Genomic DNA, 14,759 nt, shown 5'->3' on the forward strand with positions numbered 1-14,759 from the left:
AAGTGTTCGATGCAGTACCCGCCGGAGGAAGCCGAGGAAGGGGAAGGCCTCCACTCCGTTGGAGGGACCAGGTGGAGAGCGACCTGGTTACACTTGGGATCTCCAACTGGCGCCGAACTGCGAAGGAGAGAGACAGGTGGCGCACTATCGTCGATTCGGCTATAACCGGCTAAACGGTTGCAACGCCAATCACATACATACAAATAAAAGGTTTTAAAAAATAAATTCAAGAAAATAAAAAAAACAACTTAACATTTTTTACTTTTAATTCAAGATTAAACAATTTTTTTTAATTCAAGATTAAAAATATAAAATTTAAAAATTCAAATTTGTAAATAAAAAAATTGTATTTGAAAAACCCGCATTAAAAATAATATGTATTACTTGCCAAAACTAATTCAAAAAATGCCTACCGCACCCACCAATTTTCAACAATTTAAACAAAAACACTCATGCATAAGAAAGTAGCAATTTCGCACGCCTTTCAATAGCCATTTTCCATATGCATACACAAAAGTCATTGAACTTCTTTTCTAAACGGCCCACCCCGAAAAACTGCGGCTTGGCCGCTACTAAGCAGCGTTGCACACAACTAATCAGCATTTCTAAAGGGTGATTTTTTAAGAGCTTGATAACTTTTTAAAAAAAAAAAACGCATAAAATTTGCAAAATCTCATCGGTTCTTTATTTGAAACGTTAGATTGGTTCATGACATTTACTTTTCATTTAAATGTTGACCGCGGCTGCGTCTTAGGTGGTCCATTCGGAAAGTCCAATTTTGGGCAACTTTTTCGAGCATTTCGGCCGGAATAGCCCGAATTTCTTCGGAAATGTTGTCTTCCAAAGCTGGAATAGTTGCTGGCTTATTTCTGTAGACTTTAGACTTGACGTAGCCCCACAAAAAATAGTCTAAAGGCGTTAAATCGCATGATCTTGGTGGCCAACTTACGGGTCCATTTCTTGAGATGAATTGTTCTCCGAAGTTTTCCCTCAAAATGGCCATAGAATCGCGAGCTGTGTGGCATGTAGCGCCATCTTGTTGAAACCACATGTCAACCAAGTTCAGTTCTTCCATTTTTGGCAACAAAAAGTTTGTTAGCATCGAACGATAGCGATCGCCATTCACCGTAACGTTGCGTCCAACAGCATCTTTGAAAAAATACGGTCCAATGATTCCACCAGCGTACAAACCACACCAAACAGTGCATTTTTCGGGATGCATGGGCAGTTCTTGAACGGCTTCTGGTTGCTCTTCACCCCAAATGCGGCAATTTTGCTTATTTACGTAGCCATTCAACCAGAAATGAGCCTCATCGCTGAACAAAATTTGTCGATAAACACATTTCGAACCGAACACTGATTTTGGTAATAAAATTCAATGATTTGCAAGCGTTGCTCGTTAGTAAGTCTATTCATGATGAAATGTCAAAGCATACTGAGCATCTTTCTCTTTGACACCATGTCTGAAATCCCACGTGATCTGTCAAATACTAATGCATGAAAATCCTAACCTCAAAAAAATCACCCGTTAATTGCATGCAACACAAAGTTGCATGACAATACAGCATGTAAGGAGATGCCAAAATGGAAAATATCAAAAACGAAAAAATTAAGAAAGAAAATATGAATGCGCTACACCCACAAACGCCGAACACAGCTGCCAGCCGAATTATATTGGTGCCTACCAGCCTAACTGCCATTAGTGATAATTAAAATTTAGCAAATGAAAAATATGTTACTTTCATTTTCATTTGCATACAGACATTGTTCGACACATGACTGAGCCGCACTGAACTCTTACAATTTGTATGCAACAAATAATAACGGTAAACAGCGCGCTATGAGTACTCTAGTACAGTGTGTCTGTTTGTGTAGGTGTTGCAAAGAGTGCAACCTCAATGTAGCACGAGAGATATTTAATGCAAATATGAATTGGTCCGCTCGTTGTTTATTACACGCCAAAGACATGTATTTTTAATTAACTGTAATAAATATATGATATAGAGTAATTAAAAAAATTTAAATAAGCTGCAGTTATGCTTTGTTTGTCAGAAAATACATACATATGTAACATGTGGCATGTAAGTGGAAATCGTTAAGCCAAGCTATGCATAAATTTGTAAAATGCTGAGAAATGGTGTTAACATGCAATAACTGTTACTGTTGTATTAGATGTATATGTGAAGAAATATTTTGAATTATTACAAGAAGTTTATGGATATTAATTTCAAAAATTTTATAGATTATTATTAAATTATGATGGTTTTTTGTCTAAAAATTATTTTATTTTATTTTATTTTATTTTATTTTATTTTATTTTATTTTATTTTATTTTATTTCATTTTATTTTATTTTATTTTATTTTATTTATTTTATTTTATTTTATTTTATTTTATTTTATTTTATTTATTTTATTTTATTTTATTTTATTTTATTTTATTTTATTTTATTTTCTTTTCTTTTCTTTTCTTTTCTTTTCTTTTCTATTATTTTATTTTATTTTATTTTATTTTATTTTATTTTATTTTATTTTATTTTATTTTATTTTATTTTATTTTATTTTATTTTATTTTATTTTATTTTATTTTATTTTATTTTATTTTATTTTATTTTATTTTATTTTATTTTATTTTATTTTATTTTATTTTATTTTATTTTATTTTATTTTATTTTATTTTATTTTATTTTATTTTATTTTATTTTATTTTATTTTATTTTATTTTATTTTATTTCATTTTATTTTATTTTATTTTATTTTATTTATTTATTTATTTATAACTAACTTTCAAATAATAGACATTTAGTACAGTTTTATTTACATATACTCAGCGCTTTTATCTCCTCTCTTTCCATCTCTCTCTCTCTCGCTCAATCTATTAGTAACAAACGAATGATAACAGCACTAAAGCGTAAACGGATGAATGTGATCAATTAAATGCATAACCGCCAGCAACGGAGCAATTATAAAAAACAGCAACAACGCACAGCTATTATGAAACAGCTTTTCATTTCCACTTCCCAAATGCTGAAAGTCAATAAATAACAAAATCAAATGCACTTCCTTGCAACATTCACTTGTGTCACTCTCTAAACGTCAGCCTCTGCCACCACCCTCTTGCTCAAGCCAATAAGTACTCATATGGGACTTAACTCTGCAGTATCTCTGCCTTGCTATCTATTTCTCCAAATAGCACTCCAACTAATAGCCAATTGTTATTGTATACATACATATGTATGCAACACCACTTATCGGTTCGTACATTATAGCGATCGCCAATTTGTGTCTATTAATTTTTTAAGCTTCAATTACGCAAGCTCCAGCCTTTTTAAAGCGCATTAATTATTTCATTGCAGTCGCTGCATTTGAATGCTTTTAATGAGCTATTGATTTTTTGTTTACAAATATTTTTCAATCATCTGTAAGTACTTGAGATAAATGAGAATGCATGAAAGCTCTTTGGAAAGTCTGAAAAAGCATTCGCTGCACTATTTTCCAATTTTGTTCGATATTAATTTTTTATATTACATATTTATGCACAAGGTGTGTTTGGAATGGTTTTGTAGCAAGATAAGTGGCGCTTTTACTTGACTCCCATTGCTCAAGTGTTGCACTTCAATTTGCTCTAAAATTTATAGTTCAAATGTAAGCACTTTTCGCTTGGGAGCGGTTATTTGTTATGTAAACAAATAATTCATATAATTCAATATTGTATGCATAATCGGAAATCAATAAGTGGTTATCACAATTACTTACTGTATGGCTGAAATAATATTGTTTTTAGTGGGATTGTGCTTTGAAAAATGTAATGATTTCTCAATGAAAAAGAGATTTTTTAATGAGAATTGAGATTTAAAGGATTTGTTTAATATTTTGTTCCAGTTTACTTTCATTAAGTTGATTAAGTAATTATTAAAATCCATCATTTATACATAAAATAAATAATTGAACCAGTTGAGTATTGTTTGTGAAATAGCTTAACGAGAGAAATTATTCAATCCGAATACAGATAGTACCAGAGAGTAAGTTATAAGCGCTTATAGTTGGTGTTAGTGGTAGAAATAATTTTAGTAGAAACTTAAGTTATGTTAGAGAACCCTCTTTGAGTGAATATATTGCACAAAAGTACTCAGAAGTATTAGAATTGAGCATAATGTTGCATGTTAAATTGTCATGTTTCAACTCATGTAGAGCAAAGCAAGTTTATAATAATATGAGATCTTGTAAGAAAGAAATCAAGAAAATTGAATAGAAATATATATTAAATCAGTTTATTCACTAACGATCTTATGCCTTCTGAACTTGAAACAATCGGCAGTTTCAATATCAAAACATGGAAAAATACGAAAAGCCAATCTTAGTTAGTGCTCCAATAATAACCGAAATGGGGATATTTCTAATTTTACTGAATGAAGATGTTGTCATCTCACAAATATCTGACTTTATACTCAAAATAGTGTCGATAATCCCTTGTTTGCAGAATGTTTCTTCAAAAAAAAATCATAGAATCGTCTCAAAATGGGGATATTACTGATTTTACTGAAAGAAGATGTTGTCATCTCAAAAATTATCTGACTCTATAGTCGAAGTAGTGTCAGTAATCCCTTGTTTGCAGAATGTTTCTTCAAAAAATAATCATAGAATCGTCTTAAACAATGGAAATCAACTGAGAACCTATAGATTGGACATTTTTGTACCTTGGCGTAACTTTTTAACAGGCCGTTCCCATGGATGTCGGGTCTATGTGATTCGAGTTTACACCCGACCAAAGATTTTCGCCTTTTCAGCATACTCCGAAAATATATTGAAGATACTGTATACTGGTACACCAGTAAGACTCCAAACAATCAATAAAATATCTTTATTTTTAGTGAAAACTAACTCCAGAAATGTTTTATCAAAGGTTAAGAGAGCAATAAGTAAGTTATAGAAAACTTGCTGGCAATTAGAAACATTTAGTGAAAATCTACACAAGATTCGTTTTATAAATTTATATTTTTGTATTCATATTCTTGATATTTTTTATTAAGAAATATATTGAAAAATTAATTTCAACTCAATCAATGCCATAAATACTTGGATGACAAACATTATGCTCTGCATCACACATATAACGAGTGAACAAAGATTTGTATATATTATATACATATGACTGTACAGCAGCCTTATCAGCAGCTCAGTATGTATAAATTTATTTCGAAATTCAATAAAAAACCCAGATTAGCAGTGTATTAAGAAATTTCCTACAGAACATTGTTGTTCTTGCATATGAATTCAAGGGACTTATGTATTGATAAGTATATATTTACACAAAATACAGCTAGTAGATAATATTTAGGCACAAAAGCATGTCTCATATTTCAAAACAAATCGGTTGTATCAATTTACTTAGTCAACTATGATTTAATTATAAAATTTGCATTTGTAATTTGAATTACAAATAATGTGGTTGGCAACGCGAAATGCACTACCTTTGTGCTATATTTGATTAATAAATTGATAATAATGAACATCCAACTTCCTCTAATTATCAGTTGTAGTACTAAAATATATTTATACGATTTAGTTGTATATTTTTGTATGTATGTATGCACCTAGAATTGTCAGCGTGATCACTTCATGCAATTTTCAGAGCATTCCGAGCGCTTTTGGACTTAGTGCGCATTTTCTGTATAACAAATTGGCGTTGGCTTTGAAAATTAAACGTGTTAATTAACATGATGATAATTTATGTCATCAAAAGACGACAAAATGAATAGTCAAAAAGGTGGAAAATATTATTGAAGATTAAAAAAATTTAAAATAAATGTTTTTAATAAAAAACTTAAAAAAATAATTTAAATACAAGAAAATTAAAAAAATTTAAATATTTTTTTTTAATTTAAATTAAATAAAATTTTAAACAAATTTTTTTTTTTTTTAATTTTTAAATAATAAAAAAAGATAATTTATTTTTGATAATTATTATTATATTTTTTTAATTTTTATACGTTAATCATAATTTTCGAGCACAATAAAGACACAATTTTTGGTCGAAAAAATATATGCTTTTTGTATTAAAAAAAAGTTTATACTTTTTTAAATTTTTTATTTTGTTTTACACGATTTTTTAAAAAACCTGTTTATACTTTTTTCTCGAGAAAAACTATTTTTTTTATTTTCTTTTACACGACTTTTTAAAAATCTTGTTTATAATTTTTTCTCGAGAAAAAGTATTTTTTTTAATTTTTTATTTTGCTTTACACAATTTTTCGAACAAATTATTGATAAATTATTTTCTACACAAAAAAATATTTTTTTTTAATTCCACAGCACATTTTTCTGCACAAACATTTTTTCATCTAAACACAGCTTGCTTTGAGCTTTTCTGTTTACTTAACAACAACAACCAAAAACACTAACAGAAAAATTATTTACAATATTTTCCCACAGCGGCGCACAGTAAACGCAAAAAAAATTGAATTTCCAATAATTTTTCGTTTAAAAATCACCCGTCGATCTGCACGTTTGATCTTCGAAAATGCGATCTCAAAACTGATTCACGGCCAAATGGACGAACGCTGAGCACGCGAGCGTAAACAGAATGCTACTAACTACTCTATACATACAAACAACTGTACAATCGTGAGTTGACTGTGAGGAAAACCAGCTGTGCGTCGCCAAGACAGCGCACTCACAAACACACACACACAAACAAGCAATAAAATACAGCACACCCTCCTGCCATCCAGAGTGGCGTGTAGGAGATACGCTGTAAAGTCAGTGGAAGGCAATCGCGATCACCGTATTGAGCTGAGGCGTACATGCAACCCCCAAAGCAGCCGCACAGCACAATACTATAAAATATATCAATGGGAGGCGGCGAGTGGCTATTGTTTGCTTACAAGTATGTATGTGTGTTCTGAGCAAACTCTATGCTCGTAAATTATTTAAGTACATATCTACTGTATACCGCTGCGTGAAGGAGCGCCACAGAAAGAATCATTTCTTTTTATGTGTTTCTTTTATATGTTAGTACGATCGCTTTTAACGATCAGGCAGCGCTATAAACAAAATGCTTTCAGTGAGCATCTGTTTGTTTGAGAATTCGCTATGAGAATTTGCGCTTGTGTAAACAAAAGTCAATTCGAATGTGTTTTGAAAAATAATAGAGCATCATTCAGTTGTAGGAAATTTAAAAATAATTATTCGCTATTATTGAGCGAAATTTTGCGGAATTTTAAGGCGTCTGTGTGTCAGCGCAAGCGGTGCGCGATCACTCAACTGAGTTGTAAACATCAAATGTTATTTGTTGGATAATTCATTTTTTTCTAAAATGCAAATGAAAGCTATGAAATTCAAAATTATTATTATTGAAATTAGAAATATCTAGTATAGTTGCTGTCAGAACTCTATATAAGCCTGATGTATGGTATAGTATTGCTTTATGTGTTTTTATTTGAATTTATTGTCTTATTGAAGACTACTTTTTATAATAAATTTTACTATAAGCTATTTTATTTTTTTTTTAGTGAGAACGTGAAGTTTTCGATTCGTCATTAGACTTGCTGTACTCACTATATCTGAGGCTCTTAAAAAGTATTCACATTGGAAAGCAATAAGAAAGTTATTTGGTTTCTCTGAAATTCTTTGACTATGAAAGATAGCTTTAGTTAGATTCAATACAAGAGAGTACCTCAATCAAGTTATATAACCTCTTACTAATCAATAACTATTTAATTTAAGCGATCTGCTTGTTCGAATTATCACTCTTTCTAATGTCATACAAAAATGGGGAATGAACAATATATTTTTTTGAAGTAAAATTCTCTAATTATTAATTTTAAATAATTTAACTTTAGTTTTTCATAAATTTAACTCTCAAGTTTTGAAAAAATCTCTTTTTGGTACATAAAGGTCTCTAAATTCTTATAAATAATTTCGGAAGCAACAACCGCGCCGTTTGTTCTGCTTTTTCCCGCATGGATAAAGAGGCGAAGCGAATGAGTCTGGAGGTGAATGAGGACAAGACGAAATATCTCCTGTCATCAATCAAACAGTCGGCGCACTCGCGTCTTGGCTCCCACGTCACTGTTGACAGTCATAACTTCAAAGTTGTAGATAATTTCGTTTATCTGGGAACCAGTATCAACAACACCAACAATGTCAGCCTTGAAACCAGCGCAGAATCACTCTTGCCAACAGGTGCTACTTTGGACGGAGTAGGCAATTGAACAGTAAAGTCCTCTCTCGACGAACCAAAATCAAACTCTACAAGTCGCTTATCATTCCCGTCCTGCTTTATGGTGCAGAAGCTTGGACGATGTCAACATCAGATAAGACGACACTAGGAGTTTTCGAGAGGAAAATTTTGCGCTCAGATTTACGGACCTCAGAACATTGGCAACGGCGAACACCGCAGACGATGGAACGATGAGCTGTACGAGTTATACGACGACATCGACGATAGCTAGGTCATGTTGTCCGAATGGACGAAAACACTCCAGCCCTGAAAGTGTTCGATGCAGTACCCGCCGGAGGAAGCCGAGGAAGGGGAAGGCCTCCACTCCGTTAGAGGGACCAGGTGGAGAGCAACCTGGTTACAATTGGAATCTCCAACTGGCGCCGAACAGCGAAGGAAAGAGAGGAGTGGCGCGCTCTCATCGATTCGGCTAAACGGTTGAACGCCAATCACATACATACATACATACATTTTGCGTTAATAACACAATTAAAAATAAAAAAATAAAAATAAATTAAAAAGAAAATTGCAAATTTAAAAAATGAAATCTGGAATTTTTTCCCTTTGAAATTAATTTAACTTAATTAGTTAAAAATTAAAAAAAACTGTGAATCATTATCATTATTAACGTTATTAAAAAAATATTTTTTTTTTTAATTTTATCAATAATTTTCAAATTCAAATTAATTTTCTTTATATAAATAATAAAAGCAATTTAAACTTAACCTAAAAATTCTGAATTCTTTTATTGAAAATTCTGAATTTAATTCAATTTAATTTCTTAGGTAATATAGAAAAATCTTATTGAGTTTAATTAGAAAAAAAAGTTATTTTAATATTGATATATTTTAAAGAATTTTTTTATGTATTTTTTTACTGGTTTTCAACATTTAAACACTAACGGTAAAGTCAAATAAACGAAAAATTCTGAATTATTTTCTTGAAATTTTTTAATTTAATTAAATTTAAATTAATTATAATTTCTAAAGTAATATAGAAAAAAACTAATTAAGTTTCATTAAAAGAATATATTTTAATATTGATAAATTTTAAACTATTTTCTTATTTATTTTTTTTTGTGATTTTCAATAATTAAACACAATGCTAAAATCAAATGAAATTATTTGTAAAACAATTTATTAAAAAAAATATATAAAAAAAAATCAAAAAAAAAGTTAATTAAAAAATATAATTAAAAAATAAAATTAAAAAATATTTTTGGAATCGTTTCTAACTTTTCTAATAGAATTTCAAATTTCATGCCAGTAGAAAATAAATAAAATTAAATTCTTCACACATTTTCATACAAAATTTCAATATCTTTGTCATATCTTTTTCTAAGCACACTTCCTCATACATAATTTCATTTAGTCACCACTTTTATTATCTTCAACCAACTTACGTAAGGCAAGCGATATTTTTATGGCTACTGCTAGTTGCTCATATATTTTCAACAAAGTGCAAAATTTTTCACTATAAACGTGCATTATTCATTTTTCATATTTAGAAAATAAAATTTTCAGCGCTTTTGTATGTATGTATAGCTGTTTATTTAGTTTCAGCAGCATTTCCGGCTAATGCAAGATGCAGATATATGTTTGTTTGTTTGTGTAAATTTTGGCAAACAAATAGCTTGCGACTTTAATAATACAGATTGTTATATGAGCTGGGAAACACGGATGCAAAAATGCAGTCAAAATAAGAAAAAAAATATCATAAAATACACACAAAAGTAATGTTATAATTTTTGTTATATTTATTTAAAAAAAATGTATATTATTTTATGGTGCTATACGTTAATTATAATTATTAAAACATTTTTATTTCATTACACGTATTTTTATTTTTTTGTAAATTAAAAAAATACCTTTTTTTATATTTTTAGTTAAATTTTATTTTTGTTTATTTTAAAATAAGTATTTTTAATTTTAATTTATTTTTTTAGTTTGAAAAAAATTATTATTACATTTTTTTAATTAATTATTATTATTTTTTTTTTTAATTTTTTTATTAATAAATTTTTTTAATTTTTTATTTCTTAGATTTTCTATTTTGCATATTTTTCGTAAATTTTCATAACTGTTGCTTATTACTATTATATGTTTAATTTCACTTTCGTCTAACTGCCAATTTTTGAGCATATCGATCATTATCATTTTGCACCTTTCACTCATTTTCACACAATTTCCTAATTTTTGAAATTAGCATGGCCATTTTTTTGTTGTTTTCTACTTTGTCATTTCAAGCATACATTTATTTTCACCCTTCCTACTTACTTATTATTTTACACAATTTTCAACTTTGTATAGATATTTATTTATTTATTTATATTTTCTTAATTTTTTTCCACTGCCATTTACCGTTGAGGCGAAGCAAAAACACACACTAACCATTATTTCGTGTTAATTTGCCAGTAAAATGAACGAAAGTAGTCATTTTCAAGATAAGCGGATTAGGAAGAAGGAAAGCATGGCGACGCAGACGTTGTACACGCGTTGCCAACGACGCGCAATTTGGCATTGTTGACCGACGACGCAGACTATGCTAGTGGTGGTGGTCGACCACTCCTGCCCTCTATGCAAATAGTATATTATATACTTTGACGTTGCACATAAAACGGAAATAACAACAAAAACAACAATTTATAGTAGCTATGTACCGCAAGTCCACTGCATTTTATGTATTTAATGCATTCGAGTACATAATATTGTTGCCGGCAAGCATTGTGGGGGTCAAAATGAAAACCACAAATACAAGAGAAAAAAAAACAAAAATTGCAAAAATTATATTTTCAAATTTGCAGCGCAAAAATACGACAATAATAACAAACACACGCACGAAAGCAAGAAGCAGAAACCGCACAAAAAAAACGCAAATAACAACAATAATAATAATAAAACCCGCTCGGCGTATATTTTCTTTTACAAGCGCATGCAAAACACGATATTCACAACGAACCGTTTGCCGTGCCCAACGACGATCGAATGCATGCGGCGCGGCGAGTAGTCAAGCGCTTGCAGAGCAACGAGTAATGTTTACGCGACCAGAGTTGAAAACAGTCTGAGCGGCGTTGGCCTGACGACGCCACAGCGTAGCGCTTGTGAGCGTACAATACACAAATGGAGAAGCAATGGAGAACTGGGCGAAACGAGTAGCCAGTCAACCAGGCAGCCAGCCACCAGTCGGTTAGGTTGACTTGTGGCAGTGCCGCGCTGGTGGGTGGGGTGCTGTGTAGCGTACGCTGTCTACGGTGTGTCATTAGTGGTAGGGTAAATGGCGTTGGCTCTGGGTGCTCATTCGGCGTCGCTGTTACGGTGCGAGAGTATGAATGTGAATAGAAAAGCCTTTGGCACTGCTCTAAGAAAGTTAGTTGCACAAAGCCGGCTAAAGAAACTGAAACGCAGCAAGAAAAGAAACTAAGCAAATACAAGGTAGTCGTTGGAAAAAGTGGTGGAAAAGTCGGGAAAAAAAGAAAACATAAATACGGAGAAATAAGTTTCTCAGCAGTCTTAGTTAGTTTGTTCAACAAACCTAAGGAATGGGTTGCTGATAAAAAACAATTTTTTATATATATTTTGTATTTTGAGAAAGATATAGAAGGTATAAGAAGAAAGAATAGTCTAGGAACTATCACCTCTATGTGAAAAAGTACCCAAACTCCCTTTCATAAACATCTCTGAGCTTGGTTTCGCTAATACGAAGACTATTAGGGAGTTTGAACTCTTACTACGTTCTTTCAAATGAGTGAGAGGAGTATCAGTTAATATTTCCAAAACTGTAAAAGTGTAGAAGCACAACAACTTCTTTATTATTATATCTATACTCTACTCTATAATACTAAATATCATTTTCTCAACAGCTTATTGAAAATTTCTCAACTGCAAGTTATTAACCACCAGTTAAATAAGTTTAAATAAGCGATATGCATAATCACCAATTAGTTTTTTAGTGAACATTCAAAATTTCTTAACTCCAGGTTAAGTTTAAGTGGTCGATATATTTAACCGTCAGTTAGTATTTCACTCAATATTCAAATAGCTTAACTTAAGAACTTATATTCTTTAGCCACTACAACTCAGCCAACTATGCGAGTTAACAATTCAACTCCCAGCAAGCTATAATGAGAGACATTATTAAAGCTATTTCTTTCAACATTTTTAGCTTTACTGCCGGTTTAATAACCGAACTGAAAAGTGCACGCTGATCAAATTGATTATGATAATTCGTACATTCACCAAACGCTTGGCAGCTACCACTTAATCTGTAATCAGTTGCACCTTCTCGAAGGAAGTCGAAGGCCAACGAGAGGACAATGCCTGCCAACTTAGTAATAAATACTAAAAATATACCGACGCAATAGTTGATTTAAGGTGGTAATATTTTGTTGTTGCTACTTTTTTTTTTGTTATTATTACAACAATTTGGTGGTTACCAGGGCAACCGTAAAACCGGAAATTATAAACAAATCTATGTATGTAGCCAACAAGAAAAAACTATTAACTTGGTTATAACTGCGAGTAACTATGAAGCTCGAGGGGAGTGTAGCAAGAGATTGAAGGGAGCTAGTAAAAGAGTAAGCAGGAAGTAGTGCAGCGCACGCGACCTGTTCTCGACGCCTGATGATTGAGAACGTGCTGTAAAGTGAACACTTTTCGTTGTGGCCATAAATCCGGGTAATAAATAAAGTGGGTATGAAAAAAGGAGGCAAAAAGTGATTTTATAAGGTGCTGTAGCTAAGTCAAATATACTTAGGTGTCTTTGCTTTGTAAGTGCAGCTGTTGTTTAAGGTAATATAATTTTCTTTAGAATCTTTATTTTGAGCTCTCTTTTTTGCTGGCGTTGGATAATCGAAAATTAATTGGGTTGGAAAGCAATAAGAAATTAGAATGTTACTCAGTTAAGAAGGGCATTTCGGCATTTGGTTTTTATTAGCGCTTTAGCAAAGACAGGTTACTGAATTGAGGTTATGCTTCTGCAGAGATATTTTTTATGGCATTATAAATGTTTACTATAAATTAAAATAACAATTTCGTTTGCTCGAATCTTCAATAAATATAAATATAGAGACCCCCAAGTAACCGTGTTTTTTTAACTTATATTTTCCCTCACTTCTCTTTTCTTCATTTTTTTCTCACTCTTTCACTCTCTTTAATTTTTCCATTCTTCCATTTTTTATTTATTTTCTCACATAAAACAATTGCCATTAATTACGTTTGACACAAACACATTTATTCTTATTGCTTCAAGTGTCGCAAATATTGCACTGAATTTGCTTAAAATAGCAAAATAAAAAAAGATTACAATACAAAAAACAATTTATCGCCATTTCTGATAACGTAATTTTTTGCGCTCACATTTTGGTCAGCTGTTTCACCATAATAGCTGCCTTATTGGGCACAGTAATCTGTTTAATAGCAGCTGAATTAGAACATGTGATAAAACCAATGACAGTATGAGATAAGGAAACTAGTAAGAAAGAATAAAGAATAATTGGAATATATTTATTTGTGCGTTGGAGATTTATTTTGAAATAAAAAGAAAAAAAAATTCGAAATTTAATTTTGATTTATTTTATTTTATTTTAATTTAATTTAATTAATTTAATTTAATTTTGATTTAATTTAATTTAATTTAATTTAATTTAATTTAATTTTGATTTAATCTAATTTAATTTTGATTTAATTTAATTTAAATTAATTTTGATTTAATTTTATTTAATTTTGATTTAATTTAATTTAATTTAATTTAAGTTAATTTAATTTAAGTTAATTTAATTTAATTTTGATTAAATTTAATTTAATTTTGATTTATTTTAACTTAATTTAGTTTTGATTTAATTTGATTTAATTTAATTTAATTTTGATTTTATTTTATTTTATTTTATTTTATTTAATTTAATTTTATTTTATTTTATTTTTTACTTTATTTAATTTAATTTAATTTTATTTTATTTTATTTTAATTATTTATTTTTTAATTTTTTTTAAATTATATTTTAATTTTTATGTTACTCAAATTCTAAATAATTTCTTATTATTGCAACAATTAATTTTCTTCAATATTATTTAATTTTGCTTGAATTCTCCTTAAATGTTAGCCTGTTTTGTTTTTGCTAAAGCTCTTATCTGATTTCTCTGGATTTTATCAATCGCCCGCATGGCCGGTTTACCTTGTTCAACCTTGCCAAACATAGAATTGTACCACATACCAATACAAACGTAGAAAAAAAAAACCACCTCAATGCACAAACACATAACAAATGAGATAATTTTTTTTTTTCAATCCAGCTATTCAGTCCAATATGACGTAAGTTACGTTTTTTCTTTGCAACGCCAAAAGGCTTACATTGCAATAACAATGCGATAAAAAAACGCTTACAAGCGCGTAAATATGTACATATACATGCATATACAATATTCGGTGTTTGCCTGGCATTTGGCACAGCCCGTACCTTTATTTATTATTTGCTTGTTTGTTTGCGCAAATCGGTGCCGGTGCAAGCGTGTACTTAAGAATACTAGGCGCACAGCGAGCCAAAACG

At 30.4% G+C, this 14,759-nt stretch overlaps 1 protein-coding gene across 20 annotated transcripts in view; it reads right to left on the bottom strand.

Annotated features, from left to right (window-relative positions):
* Positions 1-14,759, bottom strand: part of LOC105210048 (rab11 family-interacting protein 3) — a 141,490-nt gene that overhangs the window by 36,925 nt on the left and 89,806 nt on the right. For 3 of the 20 annotated variants that reach the window (XM_011180776.3, XM_054229994.1, XM_011180770.3), the window contains exon 1: positions 10,496-11,252. The exons of 13 other annotated variants lie outside the window; for them this stretch is intronic. The gene's annotated coding sequence lies outside the window, so the exon portion shown is untranslated. Of the gene's footprint in view, positions 1-6,400; positions 6,562-10,495; positions 11,253-14,759 lie in introns of those variants that run through there. 4 more of the 20 variants (XM_054229995.1, XM_054229998.1, XM_054229996.1 and 1 more) reach the window with 4 other exon arrangements.

This window comes from Zeugodacus cucurbitae, chromosome 4, assembly GCF_028554725.1.
Source record: "Zeugodacus cucurbitae isolate PBARC_wt_2022May chromosome 4, idZeuCucr1.2, whole genome shotgun sequence".
NCBI lineage: Eukaryota > Metazoa > Arthropoda > Insecta > Diptera > Tephritidae > Zeugodacus > Zeugodacus cucurbitae.